The 26,217-nt window shown below is 36.4% G+C and overlaps 1 protein-coding gene across 2 annotated transcripts in view; it reads right to left on the minus strand.

The window, feature by feature from the left end:
* Positions 1 to 26,217, minus strand: part of LOC145668144 (beta-1,3-galactosyltransferase 1-like) — a 236,704-nt gene that overhangs the window by 81,759 nt on the left and 128,728 nt on the right. The window contains exon 1 of one of the 2 annotated variants that reach the window (XM_081735722.1): positions 3,680 to 3,773. The exons of the other annotated variant lie outside the window; for it this stretch is intronic. The gene's annotated coding sequence lies outside the window, so the exon portion shown is untranslated. Of the gene's footprint in view, positions 1 to 3,679; positions 3,774 to 26,217 lie in introns of those variants that run through there. 2 annotated transcript variants of the gene reach the window in all.

Genomic DNA, 26,217 nt, shown 5'->3' on the forward strand with positions numbered 1-26,217 from the left:
ACATCTCCCAATCTTCTATTACATAGAAAAATTATAATGTATATTGATTTCGACACTTGGGTAGTATTGGTCGTTTGCAATTAATTTTACATGTCATCTTTCCCCATATGTTGTATATACAGGTTTGGTTAATTACTCCAGATGTACTGGGCTAGAACATAACCACATACACAAACACACTCCACATAACACACAAAACCACACGCTCCCATATTATAGCAGCCACTTTCTGCTCTTTCCTGGCAACACTTGCTTCCTCCCCCAACACCCATCCGGTAGTTTGCCGCGTATATGTGAAGAGCGTCATTGCTTGTAATGTCCCGCGTGGCTATACACGGCGATTTGCCGCGCCGGATTCTAGCAGGGAGATCCGGCTGTTTTTGCTCGCCGGATGAATGTCCGGCGACCGCCGCACATATGTGAAGAGCTTCATTGCTTGCAATGTCTTTCTACCTCGTCCGGCAATTCGCCGGATCCGGATCCGGCAAATCGCCGGATAATGTGAAAGGGACATAAACATTTGAACTGCCGTGGGGAATCGAACAGGTGTCCCTTCTCTTAGCATTGTTTTGTAAGTGTTAGAAAATTACGTACAGAAATATTATTTGGGGCCACCGTCTCTCAGTGATAAAAGCGCTCACCTCTGGTGCTTCGTGTGTCTGGTTCGATCTCAATTCGCGACAATCGGCTTATGTGGTGGACGAACACCGTGTACGTGGGTTTTCTCGGAGTTCTTCCGATTCTTCCCACATCCTTCATTTTATACTTTTATTCGCATCACCGCCTTTCTTAGCCTAGAGCATAATCGTAGGACATTAAATTTAAAAATATAATAATAATAATAATAATAATAATAATAATAATAATAATAATAATAATAATAATAATAATATACATAGCTGGCTCCGCACATGATATGATCGAAAAGACAGATTTTGTTTCTACGGTGATAAATCTTCCGGTTCCTTAAATCATAGAATTAGGATGCGAAACTACATAATCAATCACAACCAATAGGAAAATTGATAAAACTTGCCTGTCGCGATTCCCTATATGTTTCTCAAATGTACTGACTTTTTTTTTTTTTTTTTTTTTTTTTTTTTTTTTTTTTTTTTTTTTAGGTACCTTCAATAAGTGAGGATTTAAAGTAGACAAGCTGTTCAGTGGTTATCTTCTCTTTCATAAGACCCAGATTCCGAATTATCTCAACATACACCTCAAAGGTTATTTTAAAAAAGAAGAAAGAAAGAAAAAATGCTACCCATCACAATCCAACATTTACTGAACATGACGGAGGGTGATAAAGCATTTATGTAAACAAATATCATTAAATGTGCCAGGCTTCAAGCCGTATACTAAAGTTTGTTTAGATATGACCTAAAACTAGCTTACAAAAATTAACGTGATATTTAAAAGCATATATTAAATGAAATCATAGTATGAAAGTGTCATTCTACAGGGTGTCCGAGAAGTCCCCGTACCCCTAAGTTTGAGTACCATAGAGAGTAGTGTTAGTGTAATTTTAGATGATTTATTTAGTACATACTATATTTGAATACTTACATATGTATACCAACTGTGTATCTAATGGATTTGCATGTGTTCCATCGTGTTGTACTCAGAGGTATATGCGTCTCCATAATAATAATAATAATAATAATAATACATTTCATTGCAGTAACATCTGAGAACATCAGATGTATTACAATCGTCAGAAATAAATAGTTAAAAGTTAAAAAACATATAACATACATACACAACATAGTGCTACCTATATAACATACCATAATATTAGGGATGCGCACGAGTCGAGTTGAGACAGAATTCTCCGGACAAAATTCGAGTCGAGACACAGCTCTTCCAATAGAGAGATATACACTTTTCGAGTCGAGACATAACTTTTAATGAACATTTTCGAGACGAGACAGCCTTAAATCTTGTCTTGTGCGCATCACTACATAATATAAACAAAGATCACTGTATAACACGAAAATATTTTAACTATCAATTTTAACAATCAATAACTATCAATCAACATCAATTATTCCTCACAACGGATTGTCTGGTGTTGTAAGATCCGGGCTTATGTGGGCCACTTTAAGAGGGATGTTGGAGAATCACGTCCAATCCAGCGGCCTGAAAATTGTTCATTAAGGAAATTGCGCATCTAAAAAGCAAAATGAACTGAAGCTCCATCCAGCTGCACCCTATAACCGAGTGCTGTCGGTGACCTTCAAAGCTTGAAGTTTAGCGTTGCATTGGACACTCGTCCTTGTTAATAACTTATTAACAAAAATATGAGCTCTTCGACATGAATATTAGATTACTAGATCACTGGATGGCAGATTTTTGTATGTAAGTAATCATTTATTTAGATTGTTTCTTTTCATTGCTGTTTTATCTTCATATTTTATTTTTTCTACTTTTTACTGTGCATGTAAATAATTTTTGTATGTTATCTAATATGTTTATTATTTTATTATATTGGTTATTGATATATTATAAATCTAATACATGTAAGCATTATTTGTACGCTTTCTTTAATTTGAGTTATTTATTCCGTTGAAGTCATAAATAAATAAATAAATAAATAAAATTACACTAAATAGTTCTCTGTGATACTCAGGGTACAGGAATTTTCTCGGACACCCTGTAGAAAGTATACATGCGTAATCTCGACTCCTCATGAACCCAAGAATTATATCGAAATATCTAGTTCCTCTAATTTATTTATTTAATAATTCCAAATTATTTCGCTATTCTTTTATTTGCGCTTCGTGTTAATCATGAATGGCAAACTTCCAGACACTAGTAGGAGACCAATCTACCCTGGAATCATTAGCAATAATTAAAGCAACAAAAATAACGGGAGAGAATCCGGTCAGAATCTACGTATATTTACATGTACGATCTCGGAATTCGCTTTCTGAAACTGAGAAAACCTCGATCAGGATTACTGTTTGGGATTTGAAATCGAAGGTTTCCGATTTGAGGCAAAAGCCCTATCAACCTCCCCCCCCCCAAAAAAAAAAGTTTTACGTTATACTCGATTAATACTCGATTTTCATGTCGCAATTTTTAGCCTAATCCCTTAGATCGTGCGGCTACATCTACCAGCCTAAACCTAACACTAGCTAATAGAAAATATTAATCAAAATTCAAAACTGTTAACTAACGCAAAGTATTAATCAACATTTTATAAAATGTTAGCTAATAGAGAGTATTAATCAAAATTCAAAAAGTTAGTCAATAGAACATTAATCAAAATCCAAAAATGTTTGCCAATAGAAACTATTAATCAAAATTCAAAACTGTTAGCTAATGAAGAGTACTAATCAAAATTTAAAAGTGTTAGCTAATAGAAAATTTTAATTAAAATTCAAAACTGCTAGCTAATATAAAGTATTAATCAAAATTTTAAAACAAGGTAGTTAATAGAGAATATTAATTAAAATTTAAAACTGATAACCAGATAACCAAAAGAGTATTAATCAAAATCCACAAATGTTAGCCAACAAAGAGTATTAAACAAACTTCAAAACCGTTAACCAATAAAGAGTATTAATCAAAATTCAAAACTGTTAGCTAATAGAGAGCATTAATCAAAATTAGAAACTGTTAGCTAGTAAAGAGAAGTAATCAAAATAGAAAAATGAAGTTTTAAAGTATGAAAGCTTACGTATGCATGTAGTAGACTATCCAAAAGAAGAAAAGAAAAAAAAATGTTGGGCAGCTCTTCCCGTCTCAGTAGCTTTCCAGCAGATCTTTAAATAATAAAGTAGAACACTGCACGATAAACCGTGAGGCTCATCATGTTGAAACAGCTGTCATTTGTTGTTCAAAAGAGATAACTGTTTAAATAAGCAGTGAAATGTAAATAGGGCTTTGGCAATGCTATTAATCGAATACTGACGTCATATGCTTGTAACTAGCGTCTCAATAGTTAACAAGAGAGTCCACAAACACTTCAGAAGGAACAACATTAAAGTGTCATAAGGACATAATTTACTTCCATTGATGCTTGATTGTCATATGGCCTGGATGTGTAAAAAGGCAATTCAGCGTACTATAAAATAAGGACAGTCAAAGGAGTGAAAGAACAAATAACGATATAAATATTATTATGGAGGCTCTCCTTTGTGAAGAAAATCCACACTTGATACTAGGCCAGGTGCCAGGACATGCACTCTAACAGAGGCAACAAGTAACATATGTAAAATAAATAAACAAAACAGAAAACGCCCATAGAAGCTAATACATGAATTGGAGGGGATAATCGAACTGTGATCTCTTGCCAGCCGATTGTTGCTTTACTACTGAGTTTATATATTAACACAGCTAGTCTAGTACACTACTGACAATCTCATATATAAATAAATAAATAAATAAATAAATACAGTGGCGGCCGGTGGATTGCGGTTTCGTTTGTTGCAGTACGAACGATAAGAGACAGAACAGATGAAGTTGACTCACTGACTAATCAGCATAACTTTAGATGCAAATGCTATGTGACATGTTAAATTAAATAAAATTATGTTTTTAAAAAAGAAAAATGCAAAACATTTTATCCGATTAATCACCTTAATTAGTAAGTTCATTATCCTCTCTTTGATTGAAGCAAATCTGTCTAATACATGCTGGTTGAACTCCGGTATTCTTATTGTCAGGCCTTTTTCTATGGAAAGCATAACCAATGGTGATAACCTTTCTTAGGACTTTCAATTCCTTGAAAGTGTCAATTCTTTTTGATGTGCAAAAAACATTTCGTCTTTTGCTGACGCCATAGGTACAGTTAATATTAATTTCAGAAGCTTTGTAGATTCACTAAATATTTTTTCTAGATTATTGCGAACGATTCATTCTAGCAAACTCAGTCCCTGACAGAGATCCGACTTCCTCTTCAGCGTTGACTGAAGAGAGTTCGTAGCAGAGATTAGTGTTATTTTTAAAAAAATGTACATTGAACACACTTTATTCACAGTTTATCCAGGAAAATTTAAAATAAATTGAGGAAATGTATCTGGTGCAAACAACACTACTGCCATAAGATATCCTCTAAATTTAAACTGGATTTTTTTTTCGAACACTCTCCTGAATTGCCCTTTCCTTGTTTTGTCTAAGCCTTAATTGCAAATTTTTCCTCAGTTGAAAGCTGGTCGATGTTTTTTGTAAGTTATTTACAGAAGTCATGGTATACAATTCATTCAGAATTTGTAGGTTATTTACAGAATTAAAGCACACACAAAACATTAAACCTAATAATTAAAAACCAAACCAGCTGATACAAAATAGGTACTGGTATATGAATTCCGAATGTCACATATTCATACATCAACACACACACACATGTGCGTAAAAGAAAAAACTACATTCCAAATCATCCGTCTTGGTTGTTACGCAATACACGATGAACAAAATATACTCCCACATGAGGCGAAACAATGCTTATCAATGTGATATGTTCTGGAAAGGAAACCTCGAAACCAGCCAGATGAAGGATCAGCGTGTAACAAAGGGCAAAATTCAAAGAACATCAAAACAAACAGCACTGCCAGTTCTACACCCAGAAATGTTAACTGGGAGGGGTCCAAAGTATTTGAGGGAGGTCCAATACGTCTACATATAATGGAACCTGTCTTATACTGCAGCCGAAAAGACGATAAGTAATTCTTACTTACTGTCACCTATATTTTTAGAAAAAATGATAGAACGATTATTTCTATAAGAAAATAAAGAGTACATGATGAGGCGTAAAATAAAATATTTAGCCTACATCAATCGTTTCTCTGTTAAACAAGTATAGTTCGTTAAGAAAGTCTACAAATATTAGTCAAGTTTCGAAATTTTTGGGAGGTCCGGTCCCGGTGGACCCCCCTCGCGGATACGCCCCTGAGCATTGCTAACTAGTCCCAAATTCAATGTGGCGTTCCCCATCATACAGTTTTATGTGGAAATTATCAAGAGTATAAAATATACTTATTTTATAAAAGAAATATGTTTATACTAAAATACTATCCACAGGGGGGGGGGGATGATTCTACATACTGACTTATTAATATTTGATTCACAAATTACTGTAGAAGAAGCCTTCATTATCAATATAAGCTAAGAATTAACTTGTAAATGCGGGTCTACTTTCATTTGTTTTCTGCTCTACTAGATATTTTCTTTCTTATTTTGTAATTCTGCAATCACTTTTTTTAATTTTCATTATATTGATTTGCTTCAGTATGGTCCCGTAATTTAAAAATATGAATGCATAAAAACAAATTCCATTTGTTCATTGCTAGTGAAAGAAAATTCAGAAATCTCATTTAGCGCGAGAAACCTTCTCGTTCACTGGGAACCGTGATGTGTTGCAGAAGCACTGCAACGACCAGTCCCTTTAACTTCTGAGATAGGGGAAAGGAGACTTAACATTTGCTCCAATTCCCGCGCTGAAGGAATCTGGTCGTTGTATGCTCGCTGCAACACAATATAAATTATAGACTTTATGACGGATTATTTTTCGCTTTTTAAAACGGATTAACGGAACGAACAGTTACAGAAGTAAAAAAATATGTTATTTAAAGGGTGTATATGCGAGTATTAAAAAGTATTTTTTCTGTTCTTTACTACTATTGATAATAATATTTTTTCTTGAAATACTTTGGTCGTTGCGCAACGCTGCAACGCTAACATTAGCCTCCACTGCTCTTAATTCCAGTTTTAAAATTTTAAAATTTCCTGGTAATAGGTTGTTGTTTGTGCGTTATCCTTTTATTTATTTATTTATTTATTTTTTATTTATTCTTCTTAAAAGACGTCAGGATATTCTAATGAACTTTTAGGTTCGTTTATGCTACCGGTGTAATTTCTTTCGATTTATCATGCATTTTGCGACTATTCATGCCACAAGAAGCATTGCGCAGATTCTCTCTATATACATATCGTCTGGCTTTACAATAGATCTTGAGTACAAGTGTCTTGGTTGTAGGTGATCGTGGTGAATAGACCTTATAAACAACTTTGTTTTCCAGCTGTACATTTTTCTTCTATCACTGAAAGACTGGATGTTGTTCGAAAGTGAATAAAGAAAATATGTGGTTTGAAGAAAAACAGAAATACAGTCTTTGTTTTAGAAACGAAAAATTATATTTGAAAATGTGCTTTAAAGAATATAAGAATAAATGATTTATTACTTAATTGGATTGTAAGAGCAAGTATCACATCAAAAGTAAAATATATATCAAGGATCAATATATATTTAAAATAAAGTATTTGAGTTTTACGTCCCGTGGTAATGGCGGCAAGGGTAAAGGAGACGGTGTTATGAGAAATGAATTAAATGGTGGAACGAAGAAAGTGGAAGGATACGGGAGTACCCCGAGTAAACCTACGCACACGGTGTTTGTCCATCACATAGTTCACTTGGCGAGGGCTGGGATCGAACCCAGGACCCCAAGCACCAGAGGCGAGCGCTCTACCACTGAGCCACCGCGGCAGTTCTAGATCCATCACTGATGGGACTTGATATCAAACTCCACAGAACTTGCAATATAGTTGTAAGAAACAATAATTACACCACCCCCTTTTCTCATATTTACCGTTTTATATACAATTGTTTTTGTTTCGCCTTATTTGCTAAATTTATTATTTAAGTATGTATCTATGTAGTATTAGTGATGTTAATTGTGTACTTATGCTTGATTCACCACAATAGTGACATCTACGATTGTGTCTTTTATTGGACATAGAAGCATGGTGCAAAGTGCTTTTAAAAGTGGCACATATCGTCGCGGTAATTGAGAGATGGTTTTGAATCTGTGCAAACAAATGTATAGATTGATCCAAGTATCTTATAAAATAGAGGATCTGCCCTTACAACAAAATCTTGAAGCCATACGTCACAGTTTCGCCACCCCTACTCTGCCCACTCCGCCCAATAAAATCGCAATGTTTCGAGCCAACAATCATGGCGAAAACGAGAGTAGCCAATCAGACGATAGCAGAAACGAGAGTAGCCAATCAGACGATGGCAGAAACGAGAGTAGCCAATCAGACGATGGCAGAAACGAGAGTAGCCAATCAGACGTGCCGATGCTCGGTTGTTTCTTGGCTTCATCGATTTAATAGGATGAAGATACATATGGGCAGATCCTCTATTTATAACATCCTTGGATTGATCGGACAAGATTGAAGAGATGATATTTCAAATGTTATAGATGCGGATTTAGGATTGTAATTATGATCTGGGTAATCAGTTTGTAGTTCACCATTTATTTATTAGATATTGTTTATACGAGGGCTAGTCAAAAATTATCTACACTTTTGTCATAACTTTTCTTACATTGTGCACTTTGTCTTCTGTCCTCGTATATTTTATTGTTATACTGTTGTGGTAATGCTGTGAAAGTGTGATCTTAATTCCTCAATTTTTCTTCCTTCTGTTGCAGATATATCATGGCTGCTTTATTAGAAGTTTGCACCAAAAAGGAACAACGAACAGTCATCCGATTCCTCTGGTCGGAGGGTGTCAAATAGTCAGACATTCATCGTAGACTATCATCGCAATATGGGAGAAGTGCACTATCACGTAAAACTGTTTTTGTGGCTCGAAAAGTTTAAAAGTGGTTGAACAAGTGTAGCGCATGAAGAGGGAGCAGGACGGCCATCAACTTCCACTACAGATGACAACATTCAGCAAGCTCGAGAGATGGTTCTGGCGAATAGGCGAATCACTATCGATGAGGTAGCATCTGCTTTGAAGATCAGTCATGGCTCTGCACATCAAATCATCCACGACGAGCTCGGTTTTTCTCGTTGTTCCTCTTTGGTGCAAACTTCTAATGAAGCAGCCATGATATATCTGCAACAGTAAGGAAGAAAAATGGAGGAATTAAGATCACACTTTCACAGCATTACCACAACAGTATAACAATAAAATACATGAGAGCAGAAGATAAAGTGATCAATGTAAGAAAAGTTATGACAAAAGTGTAGATAATTTTTGACTCGCCCTCGTAGTAAGGCAGAGATTAAGAATAAATAGACCAAACAACGTATTTGCGTTTTTAGCTGTAGAAGGTTACAGGACGAAAGCAACTAATAGCCATACTTTGTGTTTTAGATTTGATATTATTTTAGGCTAAATGAGACGAATGACTAATGTAAACAGTGGCGTATTTAGGATTTTCTTTCGGGGTTCCATGCACAACACGAGGTAGCAGGGAGCAATCGCCCACCTGAATTTGAGAATTAAATATATATTTTAATTTATGCATAAATTGAAGTTTTAATGGTAAGAATTGAAAACTGGTGAATCTTATGTGACATGATACACACAAAAATTTAACAGTGAATATATCTAATTTTTATTGTATTCATAGAAGAAAAAGGAAGCATTGTTTTGGCCTATCTAATTTCCCGGGCTGCTTATCCCCCTCCCCCTCTTGATTTTCGTTAATTCAAACATTTACCTTTCTTTATAACTAAAAGATGTAAATATTCCTTTGCTATAATAACTAAAATCCCGTTATGTTGATATTCGTACAAGTTGGTGTGAAACACCAGTTTCGTTATCAGCTCCTCTAGTTTTGGTGTTTCTGACGACGGCGGACGTGAATCACAACTAACAATGGTCAAAAGTATGATAGAAGAAACGAAAGAAAGTAACAACTAAGAAGATGAAAAAGAAGAGTAGAATGGATGAAAGAAAGAGAAAAAAACACAGTTCTTACATGGAATGAAATTTGACAAATACAGTATTATTTCTGTACAAATAGCATAAGAAAATAGAAAGTCAATGAAATTCTTAGAAACGGTAAGAAGGATTATTGTTATAGACTACGTCGAATGCGAAAAACTAACAAATTTATTTCGGGGGGGCTTGAGCCCGATAGTCCCCCTAAATACGCCACTGAATGGAAATGAATCATTATATGAAAGAAGTGGGATGTGGAACGTAAAAAGCACGAAAAACCCACGGGCACCATGTTCACAAATTCATGTAGCGAAAGAAAGAACCCCACCAGAGATGCAGGCTTCACCACTGAGTGAGATGAGCCTCCGCACCTCTGATTGATCGATTTATTGGAACTTAAATGCTTCTTTTGAGCATTCAAACTATATGACCTAGTGCTCAACGTTGGAGCCACTGGAAATCGAACTTGGGAGCACGTACGTGTTTAATGGTACAGAAAGTACGAGAGTAAGCCAACTAAACGGCCTCCTAAGTTATATAATTAGAAACAAATAGCTACGATTGTAGTGCTACATGTTTTTCATCCCTGCAGGGCCAGCCCTAGGCAATTTTGCCTTCCCGTGCAATGACTTCAGAAAGAAAATCTTAAAAGCTACGATTTTAAGTATGCAACCCCATCATGAACAACGAAGGGGAGGGAAAAAGCACTCGGACTTACTGTTAGAAAGGTCTAAAAAATACTAATACAATCTCGTTGTGTCTATTTTTTCTTTAAATAATAATATAATACGTAAGATAAAACAAACACACCTGCAGAGAAAAGATGGTAATCCTTTTCATAGAATTCATTATCAATTTGTAATCAGGGCTTGCTAACTTAACATAATGTGCGTTATTTTTAATTCGTTATTTGTTACCATACCTATATGATAACAAAAACTAAGACTAAATGAATAACGTTACTGCGTTAAATACCGTTTTAGCTGTTACCGACACAATTACGGTACTTATTAAAAATAACGTTATTGCCAGGCGAAGAGAGCATTTCGTTATTAAGATTGGGTTAGTACTGTAATAAAGTTAATATATGGTACCGTAATAGGTCTCATAAAAATGATAACGTTAAAGACATAACTGTTTAACTTAATATCATTGCATTTAATTGCAGTAAATGTATTCGTTATTTGTTACCGTTCCTATATCCTAACAAATAACGAAACCAATTCAGTAACGTTATTGCCACGAGTATTATTTCAAATGTTACTCTCACAATTACGGTACTTATTAAAAATAACGTTATTGGCAGGAGGAGAGAGCATTTCGTTATTAAGGTTGGGTTACTGCTGCAATCAAATTAATATATGGTAACGTAATAGGTTTCATTAAAATGATAACGTTAAAGACATAACTGTTTAACTTAATATCATTGCATTTAATTGCAGTAAATATATTCGTTATTTGTTACCGTTCGTATATCGTAACAAATAACGAAACCAATTCAGTAACGTTATTGCTATGGGTATCATTTCAAATGTTACTCTCACAATCACGGTACTTATTACAACTAACGTTATTGGCAGGCGAAGAGAGCATTTCGTTACTAACGTTGAGTTATGCTGCAGTAACGTTAAAGTATGATAACGTAATAAGTTGCAACAAAATTATAATGTTAAAGACATAACTGTTTAACTTAATATCATTGTATTTAATTGCATCAAATATATTCGTTATTTGTTACACTTCCTGTATCGTAACGAAAAACGAAACCAATTTAGTAACGTTATTGTCATAGGTATAATTTCAAACGTTACTCTCACATTTACGGTACTTATTAAAAATAACGTTATTAGCAGGCGAAGAAAGCATTTCGTTGTTGAGGTTATCGTACCAACGGTGCCGACTTTCCAAAACTTTTGTGGGTGCATATCAATGGCAGGACTTGTTATGCGTTTTCAGGGGAGTCTCGATATTTTTTCATTGATTTCCTTTTAGTTAAAAGATTTTCTGAACACTGTCATAAAGGGCTGTGGTGTGATAAAATAAAACATATCGGTACTATAAGGACAAGTTGGGGCTGCCTTAACACGTCTGATTTAAACGCAAGAGAAACGGGTTCAAACCCGGGTCCAAGGTTAAGGATAAGTTACTGTAATGAATATCCTCAACATATGTAATCGTACCATTAAGTGTATACTTTAAAATAACTTATATGATGCACAATGATCGCAAGAGGCAATGATATTATCACCACGTTACTAAAAGAAAACACCACATTCATACATATTAAAGTGAAAAAATCTTCATAAAAACAAATAATTTTAATGGTATTGCAGAAAGAACTGTATAAGGGTTTTGTTGTGAACATAAACTACAAAATAACTGACTTACAGTAAATGCATGCCGAAGATACCTTGCGATCGAAATCGAGATTTAAGTCGCGGTCGCTACCTCGATGTTTAGGTCGCGATGATGAAGGGCGCACATAGCGAGGAGGTCGCACCCTCGCTGTTAAGTTCTCAGTTTAAGGGAAAATATTGCTGTGACGCATGTGAAATTATTCCGTCAGTGCACAAAAATCACTGCAAAACCAGAGTTTGAAATTGAAAACACCAAACAGTTTATAAATAGGGATGGACGCGAGACGGGATATGAGAAATACCAAAGTCTCGTCTCTTGTTTCGCAAAAATATTTGAGTCTCACCTCTTGTTCATCTCTATCAATATTCTAAATCAAAGACTTTTACATTTTATTCAATTTTCTTTGAAGAAAATGTCCTCTTTCAGCACTCAGGCGAGAAGTCGTTTCCCAGTAAAATTTAATAAATAAATAAATCAGGTATGTCTTCAGATTTTGGGGTGGAGGTGGTATTAACTGCAGCAAATGAAATTTCAGCACTGCAATTCCATTATTCGACATTTCCTCCCAATGGATACGTGCCCGTCTTTACAGGTATTTCTTTGCCTTACGTCAATAACGAATTTAGAAGAAACCCTTTTTATTCATCTCGGAATTGGGGGAGGGCGTGGAGTTTTTAAGCATAGATATTATTTACAATAGCTTCTTAGCAACTGAAATGGGAATGTCAGATAAGTTATTTATTTGAGAATTATACTGTAGGTTATTATTATATAAGGCACTATATACGTTTAATCCCTTCGGGATCCTATGGTACAATTTGTACCATATGCACTTTTCATGGTACATTGCGTTATTTCTCTTCTATTTGAGCTTTTTCGTCCGGGTTCTTTTTTTTCCAAGTTCAGAGGTCTTGCAGAAGACATTACGTATGGTTTCAGACCGTCCTGCGTCCAGACATAGGAGGTGATGACGTCATAAGTCAAAAATTTATTTTCTCATTTTCTAAGCGTATGTTCAATATTTTTTGGCGGGCTTATTTTTCTACGTAGAAGATTGAAATTTTGCACAAACATTCAGTCCACGGAGTAGTATGTACCAGATTTTTTGTTCCGATGTCAGTGCTAAAACAGGGGGGGAACCAGAGGGGCGAAGGGGTAAAAATAGGGATTTTTACCCCAAAAATCCCGTTTTTCGTCATTTTCCCGCCTTACACACATGATAGGACCACGTGAGTCATGCCGTCTGAAAGGCAGTTCCATTCTGAAAAGAACGACGGTTGAATTATTATCCTAGGGTAATTAGGGATGTCAGATAATTCTCAGGGAATCCCAAAAATATACTTCTATATAGGGTAATATGGGGCATTGTCGGTGTATATATTTTTTGGCGGACTTATTTTTGAACGTAGAAGACTGAAATTTTGCACAAGCATTCAGTCCACGGAGTAGTATTTACCAGATTTTTTGTTCCGATGTCAGTGCTAAACCAGGGGGAAACCAGAGGGGCAAGAAGGTAAAAATAGGGATTTTTTGCCCAAAAAATCCCGTTTTTCGTCATTTTCCCGCCTTACATACATGATAGGACCACGTGAGTCATACCGTCTGAAAGGCAGTTCCATTCTGAAGAGAACGACGGTCGAATTATTATTCTAGGGTAATTAGGGCCGTCTCAGTGAATTTTTATCCAAATATACGAGGGTCGTTCAGAAAGTAAGGAACGATTGCGTATTGGGCGCGGCTCCGACCCCCTACCACTGCGATCGCGTGCGTGGCAGTAGCTCCTTCCTTTATCTCAGTGTGAGCCGAGTCTCAATGCTCTGCGGTCACGCTACTTGTTTTTACAGCGATTCAAAATGGCGGCGCCAATCGAAAATCCCGCCAAATGTGAAGTACGGAGTGTCATTCGTTTTCTGAAGGCGCAAAAAAGTTAAGCCTGTTGAAATTTATAGGCAAATAAAGAATGTTTATGGCGATAGTGCAATGAACGAGTCATCACTGAGGAAATGGTGCATTATGTTTAATCAAGAAAGAATCAGCGTGCATGATGAAAATTGGAGTGGGAGGCCATCACTTGTTACGGAAGAACTGAAGGGAAAATCTTTTGTCATCCTTCTTATAGTCCTGACTTGGTACCAAGTGATTTTCACTTATTCCCGACAATTTTGGATAGAAAACAGTTCGCAAACGATGAAGAACTCAAGCAAGCACTGACAGCCTGGTTGAAATCTTTGGCGGCAGATGAGTATAATATCGGCATTAAAAAACTGGTCCCACATTATAACTAGTATCTCTACAACTATGGCGATTATATAGAAAAGCAAAGTAGAGTCCTGTGGCTTTGTAAATGAAGTTTTGTGTTGATATCTTTTGTTTTTATTTAATAATGCTAAAACGTTCTTTACTTTCTGAACGACCCTCGTACTTCTGTATAGGGTAAAAGTGGGGCATGGTAGGGATTTTTTTCTGGCGGGCCTATTTTTTCACATAGAAGATTGAAATTTTGCACAAACATTCAGTCCACCGAGTAGTATTTACCAGAAATTTTTTTTTCGATTTCTGCGTAAAAACAGGGGGGTCCAGAGGGGCAAAAGTTGAAAAAAGGGAAAATTTGCCCCCAAAAATCCCTTTTTTCAGGAATTTCCCGCCTTAGATACATGATGGAGACATATGAATGGTACCGCCTGAAAGCCAGCTCTATTCTGAAGAGAATGAGGTATGAACCATGATCCTAGGATAAATAGTGAGGATACAGTAGCTGCTTGACTGAAAGTCTAAAAAATAGCCCAAAAAGCCAGGATCCGGAAAGGGTTAATACTCGAAATGGGGGGGGCGTGGAGTTTTTAAGCATAGATATGATTAACAGTAGCTTCTTTTTATCTTTAAAAATTCTACAATTTATGGACTTCAGTCCGAAAACCCCCTTCCTGTGACCGCCACTGCCTTATATAATAATAAGCTACAATATAATTCTCAAATAAATAACTTATCTGACATTCCCATTTCAGTTGCTATTTTCTTCCATTCTGTATTTAAAACGTGCCTATTATGAAGTTGTTTGTATTTCTTATTCCATATTGCTGGAACATTATTAGTTCTATTAATATATCTTTCATAGGGCCAATCCTACCATCTTCTGATATCTGTCTGATATAAATATCCTCCTGACATTTTCCCGATAAGTGTTCTACAATGTCCTGATAACAATCAGGTGGTTGATAAACCCTTTCGGCTGGTTGGTACTTTGACAGGAAGTTCAATTGCCTGTTAACAGCTATCAGCTACTTGTTAGTTGTCGTGTAGTGAATCATGGACGAAATCGAAGAATTGTTGATGTTGTCCGAGGACGATGAGGAGATTGTTCGATATATAGCGAGGCCTAGAAGACCATTTTAGCTCGAATATATGCCAATTTATAACGATAAGTAGTACCCGTTGGCTACAAGTGCCCGCACATAAGCGCCATGTAATTTGTATAGTTAGAAGATGAAGAAATATATTCTATATAAAATATAGAATTTAATTATTGAAATTGAATGATCAATAAAATAATATATAAATTATTAATCTAATTTACATATTTTTAGAGGTGGATTATCAAATAAATGAATTAATTAAAAGCTCAGATTATGTTATTACGTGTAGTCAGTGGCGGCGATTGGATGTTAAAAGTGGGGGGGGGCAAGACATGATCTGAATATTTATATATCAATATTAGTTTCCCTGGTTGATGCTAACCTTTTTTGACGAAAGGTTGCATAACTAATAGGATACTATCTTTTTCAGTTAAAATACCGTATATCGTACTTCACATTTTATTAAGGAAATTGACAAAAGCAACGCAAGTAGATACTAGTCTTTGTACAGTCACGAAAGACAGTATTCTTCAGGTGACTAAATTTCTTTTCCTAATAACTCACACTAAATTAACCTATTAGAGTACTGACTTTGGCAAGCTGTCAAGTTATAACTATTCTAAGGATAACAACAAAAAGATCCAAATTAATTCATTTGTTCCCGAGTTATTGGCAAAAGAAAATTTGTTAACTGTCAAATATTTTCTTTTCCGTGTGTACTCTTAAACAACGAAGGTGTAAGAAGAGATTTGATTTCTTGCTTATGAACACCTTAAAATTCTGTCTGGAAAATTGTGTGATCGGATTATTTAGTAACAAATTTGCAAAACAAATAAATAGAAAGGATAATATTAATCATAGTAATGAATAACGAGGTTTGTTTTGCAAAAGTTATATTGAACTTGGGATTAATGAACAGTTTATAATTTTAATTAAACACATGCTATTAAATGTATGTTATTACTCTTTGAAAGACAGTAAATATTACAAGCATATGACACGACATTTAAAGAAGTACTTTTGCAGCTTCCCGAAACATGTTAAAATGAAAATGAAATCTTTCAGTTTTACGTCCCACAGTTATACCGGCCAGGCTAAAGGAGACGGTGATGAAAAGAAATGAATGAAATGGTCGATTGAAGAAAGTGGGAGGAAACGGAAGAGAAAACTCACGCAGGCGGTGTTTGTCCATCACAAAGTTCACTTGGCTTGAACGGAGATCGAAATAAGGATCCCACACACCGAAGATGAACGCTCTACTACTGAGCCACCGCGGCCCTTCCGAAACATATTCGTTGCTATTAGGTGCAGTTTTCACTTTCTTGGGATACATCAAAACTCAACAATACTTAAAATCACTCCATACTGCAGTTATACAAAATAATCCTAAAACCTAGAATTGTGTTAAATTCACTGAATTTAATTGTATATGCACTCGTACACCCCTAAACACACCACTTCACTCGTATTTACACTGCAAAACAATGGAAAAGGTAGAAGTTGCTTCTTATGACTCTGTTTTTAATCCTTAGTATTAGAAAGAAGAAAAGACATTTTAGGTATTGTCAATTTTTGTTCATTTAAAGAATAAATTTATAAGAGATGTTTTTCTGTGTGTGCGCGTGTGTGTGTGAAATGTTATCTCAATTAGTTTCAAAGCGGCTGACTAACATATCGAGCCCTTGTAAGAAGAAACTAAAGTACACTGGAATTGCGCTCCAATACATTAATTTTTGTGCCATTATCCGTGGCAATCACAATGCAGTTCTTGTAGCTTCCTTAATTCCACGGGGAGACAATCAATACGTATTCACACAACAGCAGATATTATATGGCATCATTTTTTCCTATGAACCAGTAATACATACAATAACTTTACATTTCCAAATGAAACTAGATATATACATTAATGGGTCACTTCAAAAAAGTGGGGGGGCAACTGCCCCCCTTTGCCCCCCTAATCGCCGCCCATGCGTGTAGTATTATAAAATGGAGTGTAATATATAACGAAAATGGAGTGTAATATATAACGAGTGTAATATATAACGTTATATATTTTAGTAATGCTTCTTAGGTTGTAAGGACGAACAGCAATATTTCTATGTATATAGTACCAATGCATATGTAATTGTAGCCTAAAAAGTGTTTATTACTTAAGTTTGTGTTTGCCTTTACGATAGTGTACCCCTGGACAATAACGTGCATAAGAAAAAATACCGGTACTCATTTCTGTTTCCCATGTTTTCAATAGGATAATTTAAACAAGCATACTGAAAACGCACTTGACGTTTCAATTGTTTTCTGTATGAGCAACAGAAAACCAACCAATCAAATGGTCCGTTAAAACCTTGATTCGGGTTAACTATCTGACAGAGTATATATCAGGCACAGTATATTGTAGAACGAACCACGGATTAAAGTAACTGACAACTTCCTGATATCTAATTCTGACTGATAGTAATCAGAAAGAATATCAGGATATTGTAGGACTGGCCCTAATCAAATATAATAGTGCAGCAAAACCTTGAGCATAGACACACTCAATCCGCTACAGACGAACTTCTAAACAAATGAAGACTTTATTCCGTGCAGCGCTTCAGGGAGAACCAATGAAAATACGAGCCACAGTAATGCTTCCGCTGAACATCGATGTCAAAACAAACTCAGTTGTTCATCATCGCGACCACTAATTCACCCTCGCGGTCGACCTCTAGGTCGTCATGTAGCGTACGTCATCGGCATGCGCTTACCCATTTGAATCCATGTTTATGTGCTAGTATCGAGGGTGCGACCGCGACTTAAACCTCGACGTCGATCGCAAGGTTTCTTCGGCATGTCCTGCCCTTAAGTGTGCTGTTTGGTTGCCTTTGCACAAACACATTTGAAACAAACAATTATGTTTTAGAGGTTAGAATTAACTTCCATCTCAATGTTTTAATTGCTTATTATTTTTTGGTAATGGCAATCAAGTGAGAAATGTTTATTTTATTTTATTTCTATCAAATTAAAAATCTCGTGGCTGCGGCTCGCCCACACGGGCGATTATTTGTGTGGGTGCTAGAGCCTCGGAGCACCCACGTAGTCGGCGCACATGTATCGTACAGTTGCAATAACTTATTGAATGCTAACTTAATAGATTGGATTATAATTTAAAAGACAGAACTTTTAAACGTAATATAATTTCATTAAAATATACGTTATTACCATTTCCATTTGTATAAAAAAAAATGTTATTGACAGAAAAAAAAAACAGCATTTCGTTACTACGATTAAGAATCAGTTGCGTACAGTTGTATTAATGTTATTGAATATTAGTGTGGTAAGTCGTAAAGAAGAAGACTTGCTAAAAAGAAAATGAAAATAAAATATTTGAATTTTACGTCCCATACTTATGCCGGATAGGATAAAGTGCATGACGATGGTAAGAATAAATGAAGTGATTGAAGAAAGTGGGAAGAGACGTGATAACCCTAAGAAAAACCACACACATTGTGTTTGTCCTCCATAAAGCCACTTGGCGCAAGCTGGCATCGAACCGGAAACCCCACGTTGCATTGGTGAACGCTCTACGACTGAACTACCGCGGCCTCATTCCTTTTTCATGCACGACTAATATCCTTTATGTAATTAAAGAAAAGTATATTAAAACTTAACCAATATCCAATATTCGTTAAATTTACGAATACGTTCTCCCAAAGGGACAGAGTATTGGAATTCCATCCATAGACGCTTCAGAAAATGTTAAGCACGGAAATTGAAGAAATTTTGATGAATTATTATCCTAACTCGTAAATGTTACAGGAAAGTGAACTATTTCAATTTTGAATCCAAACGATTAAATTATAAACAGCGTTTTACTTCTTCTGGGCACTTGTCTTTTGTGCGGGACGCCTGGGGTTGATTTCCGCCATGAGCTCATGTGATTTGGATCCTACGTAGGACACATCACACAAAGTTTTGACAGTAAAAATTACATTAAACTCCAGACATGTAAGCTTGTTTTAATCACTCTTCAATGTCATATTTTCCATTGTTTATGATTGGTTAATTGATTGGTCTGGAGTTTATCCGTATTAACCACTGAAGCTATGTGGTTCTATAGTTTACGTAGAATTATGAGGACTTGATTTTCTGCCAGGAATCAAATCCTGCTCTCCCACACCAAAGGTTTGTACAGTAATCATATAGCCACGAAAATATGAAGTGTAGTACTTTAAAATTTGTGCCTGCTTACGATGGAGGGCGTTTATTTTTAAACAATAGCATAAAAAATAATAGAAAAAAACAAAGCACTCGGACTTCAGATCCATCAATTGCAACAGCACTATGAAACCTTTCAAGTAAAGTTATCTTCCAGTGTAGTTTACCAACAACAGTTCATCCAATGAATTTACGTTTATGTGAAAAAATATGAAACATTTTGGTTCACTGCTATTTCAATTCTATAAATATAGATGTGAAGGTCTTTCAGGCAGGTGAAGTTTACGTAAGGATTACTCCAGTAACGCCTCATTTTCTTCTTCATAACTAACTGACTTGACGAATTCTGTGGCCTATGGAACCCGGAGATTCGAAGCCGTATTCAAAAAAGCTCTTCGTTGAGTTCTGTCTTTAGCCAATTGTCCTTTGCACTCCTATTTCTGTGAGATCCATCTTAATTTTGTCCTTCCACATACGCCTAGGTCTTCCTAATGGTCTTTTCCTGATTTGCTTTCCAATTAATATCTTTAAAGTGGTTCTACTTTCTTCCATTCTCGCTACATGACCTGCCCACCTGAACTTCCTAGCCTTAATGACTCTAACAATGTTAGGTAAATGGTATAAATTATGTTAATCGTTATGAAGTTTCCGCCATTCACCATTTTCATCCCTCTTGGTCCGAATATTCGCCACAGGATTTTATTTTCGAATACTTTCAGGCTGCGTTCTTTCCTCACAGTAATTGAGCAAGTTTTGCAACCATACAGTCCAAGAGGCATAATAACTGTTTTATATATTTTAAGCTTCAACTTGTTTTTCTTTTTAGAGAATTCACGAAGACAAAAGAGTTTGGACTGAATTCAATGCTTTCAATCGACATTTAACTTCTTCACGGATATGATTCTGGTCTGATAATGTGGATCCTAGATATTTGAAAAGGTCTACTATGTCGAAAGTATTGTTTGATATTTTAAGGTATCCATTACTTGAGTATTGTGATCACGGTGCATTTTCATGTATTTAGTTTTATTCTGTATTTACGTCTAAGTCCATATCCCTGCAGGCATTTAATAAAACCTCTGCATGTCTTTCAATTGTCCTCACATCATCTCCTATCAGTTTGACATGATCAGCATAAGCCATAACCTGCTGAATTCCATTAAGTTCTAAGGCCTTGTTGCTATATTTAATTTTCCTTATAGCATATTCCAGAACAAATTTGAATAATAATTGTTTTAGTCCCTCTCTCATTATTTCCTCCCTCTCTCAGTGCATCTCATTGTTTTAGTCCCTTCTGTATGTGAAAGATCATGGCAAAATATTTTCCTACCCGGACTTTTCTTTGAGTTTTATTTAAACATATATTTACTAATCTAACTAGCTATTTTGGTATATGCCGAGTTCGGTAAGAATATTGTACAATATTTTCCAAGTCGTAGGCCTATCTAAAATCAATAAGCTGATGTACCCGAGTGTTGTATTCCCATTGCTTTTCGAACATAAAGAAATGGGAATTAATTCCTTTTCTTCTTTACAAAGTTATAAACTAACTATACGAAAGCAACTAGTTTCCTGTGAAATTCGATCTTGAATGCGTATCCATTAGGGATGGCCAGATCCGGATCCGAAAATCCGAATCTTGGATCCGGATCCGAAAATCAGGATCTTGGATCCGGATCCGAAATTTCGGATCTTGGATCCGGATCCGAAAAAACGGATCTTAGATCCGGATTCGAAAATCAGGATCTTGGATCCGGATCCGAAATTTCGGATCTTGGATCCGGATTCGGGAAACCGAATCTTGGTTCCGGATCCGAAAATCCGGATCCGAAATTTTGGATCTTGGATCCGGACCTGAAAAACCGGATCTTGGATTCGGATTCGAAACTCCGTGTCAGAAAATTCGGGTGTTCCGAATCAGCAAAATTTTCGAAATTATTGACAAAGTGATTTTCATTCCTATGCTTAAAATAAGATTTTAAGACACTTTTGGTATCTGATCGTGTGACAGCCTTGCGTTCTCTTCATTCTGTTGATATTTGGTTTTCGTGCCTTAATATGTCACAATTACTCCAAATTTGATTGAGTAAAACTGTCGAGTTAGGTGAGAGCAATCTCACTGTCAGATTCGATTCTAGTTGAAATACTTGACCGAAAAGGTAGTAAATCTTTTTTAAAGCGGTCGTCCTCATGGAAATTTGTCCTTTGTTTTCTGTAACACTAGTCAAATGCTGGGATGAAACCTTAGTCTCAAGCCCAAGCTTCTTCATTAGACTCAGGCTGCTTACTTTTCTAATTCTTTCTGAGTTATTGTGGTCACTGAATGAGGCCATTTCCTAGTCGTGATGGGCTAGGCCATTGCTAATAGAACAGCCCATAAAATATAGATCAAATCAAATTAAGGAGCAACTACCTTTTCTTGCTCTTGATGAGCTTTTTTTTTTTTTCTTTCTTTAAAAATACGTTTCTCTGTGACCGTACCACTCCAGTTAGAATTAAGAATTGTAGTAGAGATGAAGTTCTAAATGGCAATTAATGTATCAAAATCAATGTATTAATGTACTGTATGTGTATACAAAATACCATATGGAGCCTCGAGCAGTAACATGTATCTTTGTAATTAGTAATCCACTACTATTAACTCTGCATAGGTTGTATAAGGAGCTATATCATTCATGTAAACACACAGGCGGATGCAGGGGGAGGGCGAAAAGTCGGAAGGTGGTGGCTCAGTGGTAGAGCGTTCACCTCCGGTGCTTGGGGTCCCTGGTTCGATCCCAGTTCGCGCCGTGTGGACTTTGTGGTGGACAAACACCGTGCTCGTGGGTTTTCTCGGGGTTTTCCGTTTCCTCCCACTTTCTTCATTTCATTTATTCCTCATAATCACCGTCTCCTTTAGCCTAACCGGCATAAGCGTAGGACATAGAACTCAAGGATTTCATTTCATAACGAATTTTTGTTCAAATAAGAAGTTTCATTTCTCTAACATTCCAGGATTCCGAGATATAAAAGTCTTTTCTCCCCGCCCCTTTTCTTCCCCTCTAAGACATACATAAAAAAACGCTTAAGTACATACCTAATTATTTCAAATGTAAAGTCCAAATACCAAATTCTATGCTCCTAACCTTCAGAGGTTCCCAGATATCGACATGTTATTATAAAAATTACAATCCCCACCCTCTTTCCTTCCATCTCTTTTCTTTTCCTTTTTACTAAAACGTCAAAAAACACTGAAGCATATGTCAAATTATTTTCAATGAGAAATGCAAATACCAAATTTCAAGTCTCTAACCTTAAAAGATTGAACATATTAATACAATAATTGTAATCCATACTTAATTTTCTTCTTGCCCTTTTTCTTCCCTTCTGGGCCACATATATAAAAAAACGTTGAAACACGTATCTAATTATTTTAAGTGAGAAGTCCAAATACCAAATTCCATGTTTCTAATCCTTTAAGTTTCCGAGATATAGGCATATTATTATACTAATTGCAATAATTGCAATCACCACCCCTTCTTTTACTTTCTACATCTTCCCTGCCCCTTCTAATTTAAATATCAAAAAACACTTAAACAAGTATCAAATTATTTTCACAGAGAAACCCAAATACCAAATTTGAAGTATCTAACGTCAAGAATCATCAATATTTTCCACCCCATTTCCCCCCTTCCTCGTCGAATTTCCCAAAGTCTTTCCTTAGTGGTATCCTACGTCACAAAGCCTATAAACTGTCCAAATTTCAAGTTTGTAGCTTAAGCGATTTGGCCTGTACGGTGATCTATCACTCACTCACTCAGTCACTCAGGACTTTGCCCTTTATATAGAGAGAGATTTAAGATTTTATGTGAAAGCCATGGATTTTGTCCTAAGGCCGCCAGTGTCTTAGAAATGTAATAGCTTTGCTATAAACTTTAAGCAATCAACTGACTGATCCGCGTCTATATGTATTATGTAAAATACCGCTTATGATATTTATTTTGCTCGTAATAAAAAAAAATAGAAATGATGGCGAATATTCAGACATCCATGATTTTAGCGTAATGCTGCAGGAGTTCAGATCATTGAATTAATCATAAGAGCCGACTGTATAAGATAGACTACATTAAATTCCAATGTGGCACAAAGAAAATATGCAACATTACTATGCAGTTTTTCAACGTTATAACTCAGTCTGAAAATATTATCATAGGTCTCACAAACAATCGAATTTTAATCCTAACTCGATTAATATAAGGCAGATCTATACAACTACTGACTTGAGATGAAAGTGGCATACTTGTAGTACGTTTAAAGATATAGGCCTACTAAAGGCTAAATGATGGGGTGTGCGCAACAGTGGTCTAATCCCGAAAAATGTGAAAATGAGATTTTGATGTAATCTTTTGTCATTTAAATTGAATTGTCTTCCCACAGAGTTAGATAAAATTCACCTAGTAAATTTTATACATATGGATATTTTAGTTCTGGTTCTCAATCTAAGGCCTAAAATATTCAAAACAGGAGTCGAAATCTGAACTTCGAAATTTCGGGTGTGGATCCAGGAACCGGATATCCGGATCCAAGATCCAAAACTTCGGATCCGGATCCAAGATCCGAAATTCCTAATCCGGATCCAAGATCCGGATATCCTGATCCGGATCCAAGATCCGAAATTCTGGATCCTTATCCAAGATCCGGATATCCTGATCCGGATCCAAGATCCGAAATTACGGATCCGGATCCAAGATCCGAAATTTCGGATCCGTATCCGAGATCCGGATCTTATAGAATCCGGATATTCGAGATCCGGATTCGTCTGGCCATCACTAGCTATCCATAGATTTGTTTCTGCTGCCAATAATGCCAACTGTCACTGCAATGCCTACACGACCTCGCATCAACAACACAGGACATAGTCGCGGATTGATCGTGCGACACTTATTGCCCGTGTTCATCGGGGCTACAGGTACACGGTCAGTTCCGCATTTAGAACCTCGGCGACCCCTTCTTCCAACAAATATGCTGGCACCCACCCCCTTCCTTTGATTCCAAATTAATTGAAGGGGCGTGGAGACCATTCCTGGTATAGGAAAAGAAGCGTGTTGTATCGTTACTGAGGAGATGCGGGGTGCTTCTTTGTTAATGTAGATGACTGTTTTTGTATTTATTACAACATAGATTTGAAGGGCACTGGCTTCTATCTAACGTAAAAGATCCTTAATTTGCTCTTTTTAAGTTTGTAACTCAAAGTGTTTTGGAAAAGGTTATAACTACTAAATTTCACGCCCTTAAAAGAGTTTGCGCTCTAGGCACGAACTTATTTGGCATAATGGGAATTGCGGCCCTGTATATAATGCTATATTTATTGATAAATTTTATTGCAGAACAATATCACGAAGTAAAACAAGGGAAAACGAAATACTGTAGACCTTAAAGTCATGAAGAATGCTATTCAAACAGTTTCATATCACCTGATACAAAACATACATATCTAAAAGATAGTCATGCAAAAAGTAATGCAAAATTTGCAATAAGGTGTGTAATGTAAAATGTTTACAAAAAGCCGAATTTATTGTTTCTTTTCTTATAATTCCGCCTACATGAAGTGAGTGATCCAAGGTACATTATGTTGTGATCACTGGTACAGCCACTTCCTTAAGACCCTGGACCTAAGAAAGAAACATTTCTCCATTCTAACGGTAAGATGAATCTCTATTATTTTGAGCGTGTTGTTTAATATCATATATTAATGGCATTGGAACTCTTTGCGTCTTTAATGTATTATCTAAACACTCACTGGATGTGAGATTGGTTGGTTGGACTAGTGTCTTGCGTCCATTTCGTATCAGAAGCTACACTATGTGATCAAAAGTATCCGGACACCCCGAAAAACATACGTTTTTATATTAGGTGCATTGTGCTGCTACCTACTGCCATGTAGTCATTATCAGCGACCTCAGTAGTCATTAGACATCGTGAGAAAGCAGAATGGGCGCTCCGCGGAACTCACGGACTTCGAACGTGGTCAGGTGATTGGGTGTCACTTTGTCAGAAGTCTGCATGCGAGATTTCCACACTCCTAAACATCCCTAGGTCCACTGTGTCTGATGTGATAGTGAAGCGGAAACGTGAAGGGACACGTACAGCACAAAAGCGTACAGGCGGACCTCGTCTGTTGACTGACACAGACCGCCGACAGTTGAAGAGGGTCGTAAAGTGTAATAGGCAGACATCTATCCAGACCATCACACAGGAATTCCAAACTGCATCAGGATCCACTCCAAGTACTATGACAGTTAGGCGTGAGGTGAAAAAACTTGTATTTCATGGTCGAGGGCTGCTCATAAGCCACACACATCACGCAGGTAAATGTCAAACGACGCCTCGTTTGGTGTAAGGGGCGTAAACATTGGACAATTGAACAGTGGAAAAACGTTGTGTGGAGTGACGAATCACGGTACACAATGTGGCGATCTGATGGCAGTATGTGGGTATGGTGAATGCCCGGTGAACGTCATCTGTCAGCGTGTGTAGTGCCAACAGTAAAATTCTGAGGTGGTGGTGTTATGGTGTGGTCGTGTTTTTCTTGGAGGAGGCTTGCACTCCTCGTTGTTTTGCGTGGCACTTTCACAGTGCAAGCCT

Source organism: Thermobia domestica, chromosome 13, assembly GCF_964235325.1.
Source record: "Thermobia domestica chromosome 13, izTheDome1.hap1.1, whole genome shotgun sequence".
NCBI lineage: Eukaryota > Metazoa > Arthropoda > Insecta > Zygentoma > Lepismatidae > Thermobia > Thermobia domestica.